Below are 12,690 nucleotides of genomic sequence, written 5' to 3'. Positions count from 1 at the left end.
CATTTGTCCGTCTTAATTGTTTTAGTCATGTTTATTAATTAACTGTTTTACATTTGCGTTTTAACATTATTTAAGAATATTCACCGTGAAAGTCACTATTTACGGGTACTTAAGTTTCAAACTATCAATTTTAAGAAACACATATTTTCTTAAATAAAAAAATAGAGAAAATATACATTTCACTGTTCATTTCGTATATATAATGAAATTTAGTTTTTATAACATAAGAAAGCTGTGGTTGAGATTCCACCACAATGAAAATATATTTATAAAAAACAAAATCGTAATCTGCAGAACTATATGCATAAAATTATGTATTTTGTTCGTATACTTAAATCAACTATTTTCTTTGTTTTAATTATGTTGTGTATCAAAGGTATTTGAGTGGTGATATAAATAGACTTAAATCATGTATATCACTACCTTATTAATATAAAACGTAATAGCAATAAATAACATTTATTTTAAAAAGACATTCATAAATATCCTCGTAATAATGGGTTCTTATTATATTTCATGGCATCGATTAGATATAGTTGATTAGTCTTTGAATGCAACAAGTTTTATTAGTTTTAACATTAATTAGGTAGTAATCTGCGTCGTGCATCTAGTGAAACAATTAATTAAATTATTTTTTACGTTATAATAAGAGATTTGTCATATAGTTCAGATATTTGTTTGGATTGAGATGATCTATTCAGATTTCAAATTTAAATATGATTCAAATATTTACAAATTTTGATTTGAATTTGGTTCAAATCATTGCATGTTTGGTTTAGGTTCGAGTTCGGATATATATTTTAATTATGTAATGTTTTAACAAAAATTCAAATATACTTAATCCTCAAAATCCAAAAATAAAAATACTATAAAAGATAATTTTTTTTGAGTAATGTAATATACATAAAAATAGTTCAATTTAAATATTTAGATGGAGAAAAATAATATATTTTTAGTATTTTGAACATATTTTGTTATTTGATATATTTTCATATTAATGAATATCTATTAGATATAAAATTTTAAATAACTAATATATTTAAGTATATAATTGTGTTTTAGATATTTTTGGTATCCAAAATATTTCAGTTTCGATCAGATTCGGGTCTGGTTATCCGAATATTAAAAATTTTAGATCCATTTGAGTACTTAGTTAGTTTAGTTTGTGTTTAGTATTACTTTCAAATCAAGTTCTGTTCGGTTTTTCGGATCTAAATATTTTACCAAGACTTACTTTCTTCTACTAATATAAATAAAAATAAGTAAATGTAAAAATAATATGTTGGGCTTATTTTACATACATAATTATTGAATCATACTTTAAAAATATCAATAAAAATGGTTGAGTATCGTGTCATTGAGAATGTTACAAATTGACGTAATATATAACCAATAACATGTACTTTCTTATATAAAATTCTTGGTAAATATAATAAAAATACGATACAATCGAGTGAAATAGGTTAGAGTTGCGTCGAAAATTTCAACAATGATATTATTATATTCTTGCCCGAAGAGAATTTCAATTCACTAATACAAATGTTAAAAATACGAAAACTGAAAATGAGTTGATTAAAAAAAATAGTGTGTGAATATATTAAAGAGTTTGCAATAAAGTTAAAAAAATTAGTGTGTGAACACGTTAATTGCTAAATGATTGTGAAGCTAACACATAAACATTCTAAAGTTAAAATACTTGTGAAACTGACACATGTCAATCTGTTTGTGAACACATTTATTGCAAATGCACGTGTAGTAGTATATAAGGGATTAGATTGAAATCAATTTATGTATGTTTTATAATTGTTTTAATTGACAAAATAATAAATGCTTAAAATTAGGATTATGCAGATTTTCAGTGACATTAGAATGTAATTAAAAGACTATTTTAAGAATAAGTTCATATTTGTACTTTAATTTTAATCCTTTATATATTATTTGAGAAGCATTACAACATTTTAACTATAACATGTGTCATCATTATAATGATTCTCAAAGTCTCTAGAAAAAATATGTTGGTTCATCTAATCATATATTATATTTCTCATTAAACTAATCATAAAATTAATTAAAAGTCTACTATTACTACTTTTTTCTTTCTTTCCTTAAATAAAAGATACGAAATTACCTAATATGACTAATATATATATGATAATTAATGATTAAGATTTGATAATAATTTGTGCATCCTCCCTCATTTTTGTTTAATTCTATATTATTAAAATAAATTAAAAAATTAAATTAACCATTAATTAAAATTATATTTTTCGCATATGTTATATTTTAAATTTTTAAAAAAGACTATAAATTATTAAAATTGTTCAAAGTCTCATGTTAAAAAATGTATGATCAATGATTTAACATTTTTACTACAACAAAATACACATGATCTTATAACCACATGAGTAAAAAGTCCCATTTAATGTATATTTAAAATAATATATATATATATATTAAACTATATACCATATAAAATACATAAATATTTTAATTCAAAATGTGCAATGAGTTTCAAAAACATTTATAAATTTTAAACTTATTAGAAGTCCCACATTGAAAATTTTGTTATCAATATTTTTAAAAAATGTTATCAAAAGATACAAATGATTATAAAATCATATGATCATGAAATCTCATTTAATAGACATCATTATTAAAATATATTATATATATATATATATATCTATGTTAATATCATTTAATTTAATTATATACAAAATAGATAAATAAACAAGTGTGAGTTATGTGTTTGCACCAATTTATTTATATACTTAATAGTAAATAATTTCTTTTATTCATTATATATTCATTATTTTTTATTACATAATATGTAAAAGAACGTAAATAAGTAATAATATATAAAGTAATCCGTATATACAATGTTCATCCGCACAAAGCACGAATAAGTGGTTATTCTTCGGTATATATATATTTATTAACTATTATTAAAATGCAAAAAAATGTATTGTAGAACACTTAATATTTATAATCAGTAAGTACAATTGTTTACATAAATTCATCCCGCAGAGGGTGCGGATTATCACTTAGTATGATAGATATTCACAAGTTCACAAAAACCTAATGAACAAGTTGAAACTCGCAAAAACCTCCTCACATTTATAAATCCAGTGATTCGCCAGCCATAATAAGATAGGGCAATCAGTCATGTATTGGCTACACTTCGATAGCATCTGGTCCAATGAATGAACTTTGCCGATGGTAGTTGATATATCTTTGGTCGATGGACTGCTAGCGCCAACAAGAACGAGATGGTGGAATACAAGGTCACACAAAGTTGCTGTATAAAAATTTGATGTTCTCTATAATGGCTACTTCCAGATATTACATAACAAACTAAAGCCAAGTCAATTGTTAGATATGACACACTAACAATCAAAGGTTGCTTTCAAAAACACATAAGATTTTACACTTGGTTTACTAGAAAATAATCAAAATTGTTCATGTAGAATTGGCATAGGCCTTTTCATAGAAGATAATATATATATATATATATATATATATATATATATATATATGACAGTCAAAACTTTTGAAACTTGCGAAAAGAGTAAAGGATTATTGCTTTCAAAAACACATAAATATTTTACACTTGGTTTACTAGAAAATAATCAAAATTGTTCATGTAGAATTGGCATAGGCCTTTTCATAGAAGATAATATATATAGTCAAAACTTTTGAAACTTGGGAAAAGAGTACAGGATTATTGAAGTGCTTCCTCAAATACTCATGTGCGGCTTTTACTTAGACGGTGCACCGTATCTTGCACAAAGGCCACCAAGATGTCTTGACACTTCTTAGGTTTAGATCTGATCATTGGTCCATCAGGAATTACCGAGGCCTCATCTAAAACATGCTTGGTCATCTTCGGCCACCCTGACATTTGGTCGCATCCGGATTGGTCACGAAATGGGAGTTCATGAACCAACTTACTTTACACTCATTTCTTTTCAATTATGGCTCAACTGAAGTCTTTATATTGACCACTTGGTCGAGTAAAGTGGCCTTCATTTTTCGAAGTGAGCTCCAGATCTTCAAGTTGCACTCCAAGCTTCTTTGAATGCCATCTTTGAAAACTTATCAACAGCCACAAATATCAAATCATTCTCTTTTCCTAGTTTTAGGAAAACATAACTTAAAATCCATTGAGATATCAGTCCATGGTCCACTAGGTATTAGCAAAAGAATGTACTTTCCTAGGGGTTGTGCTATGACCTTCATTGTTTTGAAACCGGTGCATCGGCCACAAATTCTTTCCACACCCCTTTACATAGCAGCTAAAAGAAATGTTCCATCAAAGCATCGAAGGTCTTCGCTATACCAAAATGACCCATAAGTTCTCTTCCGAGAGCGTCCCTAGCATACAGTTCTCTCAAAGAGCAGTTAAGAACACACAAGGGATTCTCAAAGAAGATATAACCATCAAGCATATATAATTTTCCACTAGCAAACTTCTAACAAGCTTGGTAACTTTCTTTAAAGTCAGGATCATGCTCATATTATGTTTTGATCTATTCAAACCATAACAACTTAACATCCAATGTAGTGAGAAGGAAATACCTTATGGAGAGTGCATTTGCCACAACATTTACCTTACCTTGTTTGAAGCGTATGACATAAGGAAATGTCCATATACATTCAAACCACATAGCATACCTTTTGTTCACCTCTTTTTTGGCCCTTGAGATGTTTGGGAGACTTGTGCTCCATATGAATAATGAACTTCTTTGGCCATATCATGTTTGCAAGGTCCGTATGAATAATGAACTTCTTAGGGCATTCCACCGAGATATCTGTCACGTCAGCTAAGACCATCGCCATAAAAAAAATCCATAGATCGCACACCAAACTTAATTAGCTTGTTGCTTCCACTGTTAGCTAGATGAGCTTCCAACTTAAAACCAATTGGTGATAAGTGGAGTGGTCCATCTATCTTATATATTACTTAGTATTCCTTCCAACTATTGATGTGGGAGACTTAGTCTCTAATACGTCCCCTCGAGATGATGGCTCTCTGAGCGTCAATCTCAAAATGTTTAGGCAAAGATCAAGGACCAACTTTGGGCCGGGTCGATGTGGGATCGGGTTGGACCATTTGGATTGGGCTCTGATATCATGTTAAGCTAGATGGGTTTCCAACTTAAAACCAATTGGTGATAAGTGGAGTGACCCATCTATCTTATATATTGCTTAGGATCTCTTCCAACTACCGATATGAGAGACTTAGTCTCTAATATCCATTACGAAAAAGAAAAACGGACCGGAAGCCAAGGGAAAGAGAGAACAGAGAGGACGCTCTACGCCACACTAACCACCACCAAAGTACAACATGGCAAAAACTTGGTGAGAACGAGAAAAGAAACAAGAAAGCGTGGATTTTAGAAACGGGTTTGCCGGTTTGGCGGTGTGTGGATTGGTCGAGACCGCACCCCACGACCAACTCACATCCACCGCCTCCAGCACCACCTCGACGCTCCACCTGCCACCCCCGAAACAGGAAATGGTGAGAGGGATGAAACCGGAGGTTCCAGAGCCAAGGAGATCCCCGACTCCACGTCGTGCCCTCGAGCCGGAAATACTCCACTGCTACACCACTCAGCCAGAGAAACCTTCACCCACCATGGATCTACGGACAGAAACAGAGGAAGGCTTGAGTACAGGGATCGAGACTCAGTCCTCAGAGATCTAGACCACATAGCCCGAAAAGCCTAAGATCTACATGCCGCCGACCACCACAACAACATAGACGACTTAGATCTATACCACTGGAAACCAAAAGAGAGGGGAGATGCCATGTAAGAAGCTTAAGGGTAACTGATATATGGTGTTTTATACATCTTGTATATATGCTTTTAAATTGGTTTTCAAGTCTTTATCGAGTCTTCCTAGTCCTTTTCGAGTCATTACAGGTCTGGAGTTGCATTGGATGGGAGATGAACCAGCTGGAACAAAAGAGGCAGAAAACAGTGTAATTTGGTGATGTTCACGCAGAACAGTCTTGATGACTGTTCTGGATAGCGGAGCAACCCGAGTGACTGTTCCGAGGGAGTGTTCCAGCGGCAGAGATTTTTAAGGAAACAACAACCTATTTCGGGATTTGCCCTAATCTCTCTATTTTCTCTCCCAGCCGCCTGTGGTTTGGATATATCTTCTTTTTCTATTTTTCCTTATCATACTACGCTAGTTTACAGAGAGGAACCAGACCCAAAAACTCCATTGTTGGATTTGCTTATTGTAAAGGGAGAAGGATCTCTACACTCTTGAGAAGAATCCTGAACCCTATCTCTTTTATTTTATTGATTCAGCATGTTTTCTTCATCTGTTATCTCTGTGTTTTCTTGCTCCATGGTTGAGTAGTCAGCTTGCTTAGTCTAGGGTGTTAGGGTGTTAGATCTGTGAGCTTGACATAAATAAGTTATAAATCGATTGTCTTCATTCACTGTTGTTCTTAAGGCTTGCATCAAGTTAACCACTTAGTGCCTGATTCTAGGTTTAATCTATTCATCAAAAGTGTTATAGGTTGCTAGACATAACTTGAATGAGCATTGCATCCCTAATCAGCGAAAGTAGATATTAGGGTGTTTTGTGAACATATCGGACTTGATCTCTATTGCTTGCTGTCGCATCTTGATCCAAACGAGAGTTTAGGTATCAAGATCGATCAGCATAGGGGGCAGTTCCACGACAGTGGGCTGTTCTACTTGAGTGATCCGAGTTCTAGACTGGTCTTTAATCGAACTTGAATAATTGTTTGGCTCACACTTGTTTAACACCCGATCAAACCACCCTAGGCTAGCATTTTAGTTATCTGAATACTTTAATTAATCTTGTTACTTGTTTCTCACGAAACCCTCAAATCTTAAAACCCCCATATTGTTTTAGCTAAGTATTGATCCCATAAAGATAAAGTGTAACCGTTGGTCTCTGTGGATTCGATCCTAAAGTGCTACATCGACATACCATTCGATTGTGGTAGTGTGCACATTAGGTTATTTGGTGTGCGTATACACGTAATATCAAATTGGCGCCGTTGCCGGGGACCATCTTTTTACCTTTATTTTTCGGTTATTTATTTAGTCTAAGACCTCTAACTTGCCTTATCCTTTTTGTTGCAGCTAATCTTCCAGGTGCATGACCAGTAGACATACTCGGAGAAACGCACAAGGAGAGTTAGTTACATTTACCAACCAGGAGCTAGCAAGGTTAGAAAGAACAAATCGTCAACAGCCAAGGCAAACTGACACCACTATGGGTGATCACGCCAATCAGGATGATCTCGCTGCGGCTATGGCACTCATGCAGCAGCAGATGCTACAAATGCAGCAGACCATCCAAGCTCAGCAGGATGCTGCTGAACAGGCTGCTCTCGCGCAGCAAGAACAACAGGCGCAGACTGTTCCAATCGGGCAGAGAAACCTTCCGCGTAACATCCCTACTACGCGCTCTGCCATTGTTCCTCCACTCTGCACCAGGCAGGACTTCGAGATCAAGCCTGCTTTGATTGGTCTAGTACAGAGAAAGGTGTTCTCTGGTCTCTCTACAGAAATTCCAATGGAGCATATTGAGAGCTTCGAAAAAGTCTGCAGTTTCACTCGCGCGAATGGTGTTCCACCAGATTACATCAGGTGCATGTTATTCCCATTCTCTCTTGATGGAAAAGCTGCACGGTGGTTGAACTCTCTCCCTACCGGCTCTCTCACTTCATGGGAACAGGTCCGATCAGCGTTCCTCAGCCATTTCTACTCTAAGGCGAGAACAGCTGCATTGAGGAACAAGATCACCTCCTTCAAACAGCTCACTGATGAGCCTTTCTGCGACACATGGGAGCGCTTCAATGACTATCGCAGAGAATGTCCTCACCATGGATTTGATGATGATTACCTCCTGGACATTTTCTATGATGGAGTGGACTGGAAATACCAAGGTGCTCTAAACTATGCGAGCAATGGAGACTTCATGACTCAAACCACTGATGGAGCGTTTAAGCTGATTGAGAACATGGCTGCTAGCTCAGCTAATAAGAAAGAGGAGAGTGATTGCTCCAAGAAAGGAAACAGTTCTGACGCCCAGAAAATAGATGAGCTGACTGCCAAGGTTGATCAGCTACTGAAAAACAACCAAGGGCACGTCTTCAGCATGGAGCAAGCTACGGCTGAGCATATTCAGAACCAGAACAAGCGACAATCGCAGAGCAATCAGCAAGCTGTTCCAGCTAACGGGAACAGTCAACCAGATGAGCTGAAGGGTCTGGGTATGATGATGCAACAATTGTTGCAGGGTCAGCAGGTTCAGGCCAAGGCGTTGAATCAGGTAACCACGGAAATAGACACCAGGATGGGCAACATGTTCACTGAGCTGAATAACAAGTATGACAATCTTGCGATCCATATAAGAAAGATCGATGTTCAGCTTGCTCAAACAGTTGAGAGTGTCAAGAGGCAACAAGAGACGCTTCCTGGAAGAACTGATAAAAATCCTAGGACTGAGCACTGTAATGCAATAGAGCAGCCGTTTGCTGAGACTGCTTCAGGCGCAGAAGATAGAGCAGAGCAGTCTGCTAGCTCTGGAGTGACTGCTCCTAGCGAACCTGCTGAGACTCCACCATCTCGAGTCTATGTTCCCAAGGTTCCCTATCTAATTCCACCTAGACATCTGATGGATCCCATTAGTGAAGAGCAGCTGATAGGGTTTAACAAGATGGTGAGAAGGCTTCCTAAAGAACTTGCATTCGAAGATGCTCTGCAGATTCGTCCATTGCTCCAGTTCTTTAAACACTGTAGAGAGACTCAAGAGGAGATCAAGGTCCTCTATATCAAAGCACTGTCTACACCAGCATTGAAGGTATTGCCTAAGGTTGATGATCCTGGAAAGTTTGTTTTCCCATGCTCCATCGCAGGAACAACCTTCAAGGATGCTCTGTGTGACTCTGGTTCTTGTGTGAATCTCGTCTCAAAGGCTATTGTAGACGATTTGGGTATTGCTGATGTTGAGCGTTCTCAGCTGACCCTGACCTTTGCAAACTCTTCCAGAGCAGTCCCATATGGAACCATCCGCAGCCTTCATGTTCAAGTAGGGGAATGCATTGTTCCTGCTGAGTTTCAAGTTGTTGAGATGAACAAGGATCATGAGATGCCTTTGATATTTGGAAGGACATTCATGGCTACTGTTGGAGCAACCATCGATATGCCCAACAAGAGAGTCTGCTTCTCCAACATCAACAAGAAAGTTTTCTACAAGGCTGTACCCACCAGATCTTCCTCATCACACGCCTCTCGCATCTCAGTGTTTGATGTAGAAAAGCTGAAGTTTGTTCCAGAAAGGAGCATGGTGATAAGGGTGAGAGCAGGCTGTTCTCTGATGAAGATCCTAGCACTGATCCTACTAAATTCAGAGGGAATTCAAGGGTGAAACAGAAAGTCCAGAAGAAAAGGATCAAGGGAGATCCTACAATGACTTTGATACCTCTCAAGTGTGATGAGAACTCCATTGAGTATGAGGTAAAGTGCAAGGGTACCTCCAAACCGTTCTCTAAAGTCAGAGCCATTCTCACACATGAGCTGAAGGAGAAAGGAGACGCTGCTGTGAAAGGGTTGCTGAGCAGAGTTCTGAAGCTGAACATGTCTGATTGTGGAGCTTGTTTTGGAACAGGCCCTCCTGCTCAATCCGACTGATCCCAGTCACCAAGTCAAGCTAGAGACTTAAACCAAGCACTTGGTGGGAGGCAACCCACTGGTGAGTGTCATTAACATTAGGATTTTCTTTTTCACTTATTTTTGTTTTTAGTTTGTTGAGTCTCAGGTCATAAATCAGAAAATCCGAGACCCTTGACTGGAGCAAGCAGCTGGCTGCTCTCATTCCAGAGCATCCTTTGCTGGAGCAACCGCGTCTTGCTCTGTCAGGCTGCTCCGCGCCAGGTAAGTATCTCGAACAAAAAAAAATGTTTATTCTTGATTTCACCTTCTCTCTGATTTATTTTCACACCAGGGACGTTGTGAAGTAAGTCTGGGGGAGGGTTTTCGTCGTTTACTAACTCGTTTCTTTCTTTTGTTTTTCTTTTGGGTCAATTTGAGTCCATTTTTTATTGAGTCATTCAAAACTTTGTGGGAATTAGGATCTTATTCTGTGTTGATCACTGACCACCTCGTGCTTTAGTTATCTTATTCAGTGACCTTAGCAGTGGCGAAAGACACACATGTGGACCTGGAACACCCTGACATATCTCACTTGATTCTCCAGAAGTTCTCAGCCGATCAGGTTACACTGGGTAGACTTAACTCCACCTTACTTGAACCTAATATTGACTGAAATTCTTCTTGTTATGGGCATTAGATCAGGGAAACGAGAACACACTCAGGACTTCTTATCCTTTTTATCCATCTTGCTGATCCTGAGTGGCTAGCTCATCTTTAGCTAGTTCCCACCCTGCACCTTAGCCTTTATTCCACCTTCATGCATTTGTTTTTCAGTGTCATATGTGCAGATATGTGCAAAAAGGTCGGAGAGGAAAGGATCAACGCAGCCTCCTACTCGTTACTGCTGCAGAAATTATGTCAGAAAGGAGAACAAGCAGATTAAGGGAGCAACCGCTCCATAACAATGAACTGCGCAAGAGCAGGGGTGGAGAACCAGAATGGTCGCGAAATCAGAACCACCAGTGGCACTCAGAACGATCATGTATTACCTTCTTCTTCGTCACATCACCATATCAGTCTTCAAAAAAAAAAAAAAAAAAAAAAAAAAAACGAGAATAATGTGATGGAGAAGGGAAGAAAGAAAAGAAACATGGAGCCACTGGAAAGGTCGAGCAAGAAGTTGGTACCAAGTATTGAAGAGTGTGTAGAGGAAAGTGGAAAGCAGAACAATCAGTTGCCTGTTCCGTCATCAGAACAGTCGCACCAGATAGAGCAAAAACGAGTAGAGGCTGTGGACATCAATGGATCTATCCTCTCTTGCCATTTTGTGTGATATCCTGCATCCTCTTCAATGAAATGGTAGCCCCTAAACACTTTTAACTCCACCATTAAATAGCCTGTTCCACACCTAGACCGTCTACCCTGAATGATGCCTGTGATGAGAAGCTCACGCTACTCTTAAATGAATGTAGGGAGTTCTGTCTCGATAGTGTTGCTTTTTCAGGTTTGAGATGAAGAGTATGGAGCCGATTTTTGAACAGCAGTCAGTGGGGTTCCGGTAAGGGTGTGTTGTCCTAGTTTTACTGCTTGTATGGTTCAGAGATTCGTGGTTAAAGTATGGTTGCTGAGAATAGGAGAGTTCCCACACTTTCAAACCTTTCTCCCTGTTCTTGATACTTGACATTGTTTGAGGACAAACAAGGATCTAAGTCTGGGGGAATTGATATATGGTGTTTTATACATCTTGTATATATGCTTTTAAATTGGTTTTCAAGTCTTTATCGAGTCTTCCTAGTCCTTTTCGAGTCATTACAGGTCTGGAGTTGCATTGGATGGGAGATGAACCAGCTGGAACAAAAGAGGCAGAAAACAGTGCAATTTGGTGATTTCACGCAGAACAGTCTTGATGACTGTTCTGGATAGCGGAGCAACCCGAGTGACTGTTCCGAGGGAGTGTTCCAGCGGCAGAGATTTTTAAGGAAACAACAACCTATTTCGGGATTTGCCCTAATCTCTCTATTTTCTCTCCCAGCCGCCTGTGGTTTGATATATCTTCTTTTTCTATTTTTCCTTATCATACTACGCTAGTTTACAGAGAGGAACCAGACCCAAAAACTCCATTGTTGGATTTGCTTATTGTAAAGGGAGAAGGATCTCTACACTCTTGAGAAGAATCCTGAACCCTATCTCTTTTATTTTATTGATTCAGCATGTTTTCTTCATCTGTTATCTCTGTGTTTTCTTGCTCCATGGCTGAGTAGTCAGCTTGCTTAGTCTAGGGTGTTAGGGTGTTAGATCTGTGAGCTTGACATAAATAAGTTATAAATCGATTGTCTTCATTCACTGTTGTTCTTAAGGCTTGCATCAAGTTAACCACTTAGTGCCTGATTCTAGGTTTAATCTATTCATCAAAAGTGTTATAGGTTGCTAGACATAACTTGAATGAGCATTGCATCCCTAATCAGCGAAAGTAGATATTAGGGTGTTTTGTGAACATATCGGACTTGATCTCTATTGCTTGCTGTCGCATCTTGATCCAAACGAGAGTTTAGGTATCAAGATCGATCAGCATAGGGGGCAGTTCCACGACAGTGGGCTGTTCTACTTGAGTGATCCGAGTTCTAGACTGGTCTTTAATCGAACTTGAATAATTGTTTGGCTCACACTTGTTTAACACCCGATCAAACCACCCTAGGCTAGCATTTTAGTTATCTGAATACTTTAATTAATCTTGTTACTTGTTTCTCACGAAACCCTCAAATCTTAAAACCCCCATATTGTTTTAGCTAAGTATTGATCCCATAAAGATAAAGTGTAACCGTTGGTCTCTGTGGATTCGATCCTAAAGTGCTACATCGACATACCATTCGATTGTGGTAGTGTGCACATTAGGTTATTTGGTGTGCGTATACACGTAATATCAGTAACATACAAGCAGAAAAGAAAAAAAGAAAGAAAATGGGGCATTTTCACGGCGTTGGAGAAGAAACCGGCCATCGGAAAAACAAAATGAAAATCGCCGTTTGTGTCTTTAATAGAG

At 37.3% G+C, this 12,690-nt stretch overlaps 1 non-coding gene across 1 annotated transcript; it reads right to left on the bottom strand.

Moving 5' to 3' along the window:
* Window positions 1–7,779: 7,779 nt before the first annotated feature.
* On the bottom strand, window positions 7,780–7,886 carry LOC125576747. The gene has a single exon (XR_007315173.1). It is a non-coding gene; the product is annotated as a small nucleolar RNA R71 (small nucleolar RNA).
* Between the last annotated feature and the right edge of the window lie 4,804 nt (window positions 7,887–12,690).

The sequence above is a fragment of the Brassica napus genome, chromosome A7 (genome assembly GCF_020379485.1).
Source record: "Brassica napus cultivar Da-Ae chromosome A7, Da-Ae, whole genome shotgun sequence".
NCBI classification, from domain to species: Eukaryota; Viridiplantae; Streptophyta; class Magnoliopsida; order Brassicales; family Brassicaceae; genus Brassica; species Brassica napus.
The sequence above is the reverse complement of the archived record's forward strand: the minus strand, read 5'-3'. Positions and strand labels throughout refer to the sequence as shown.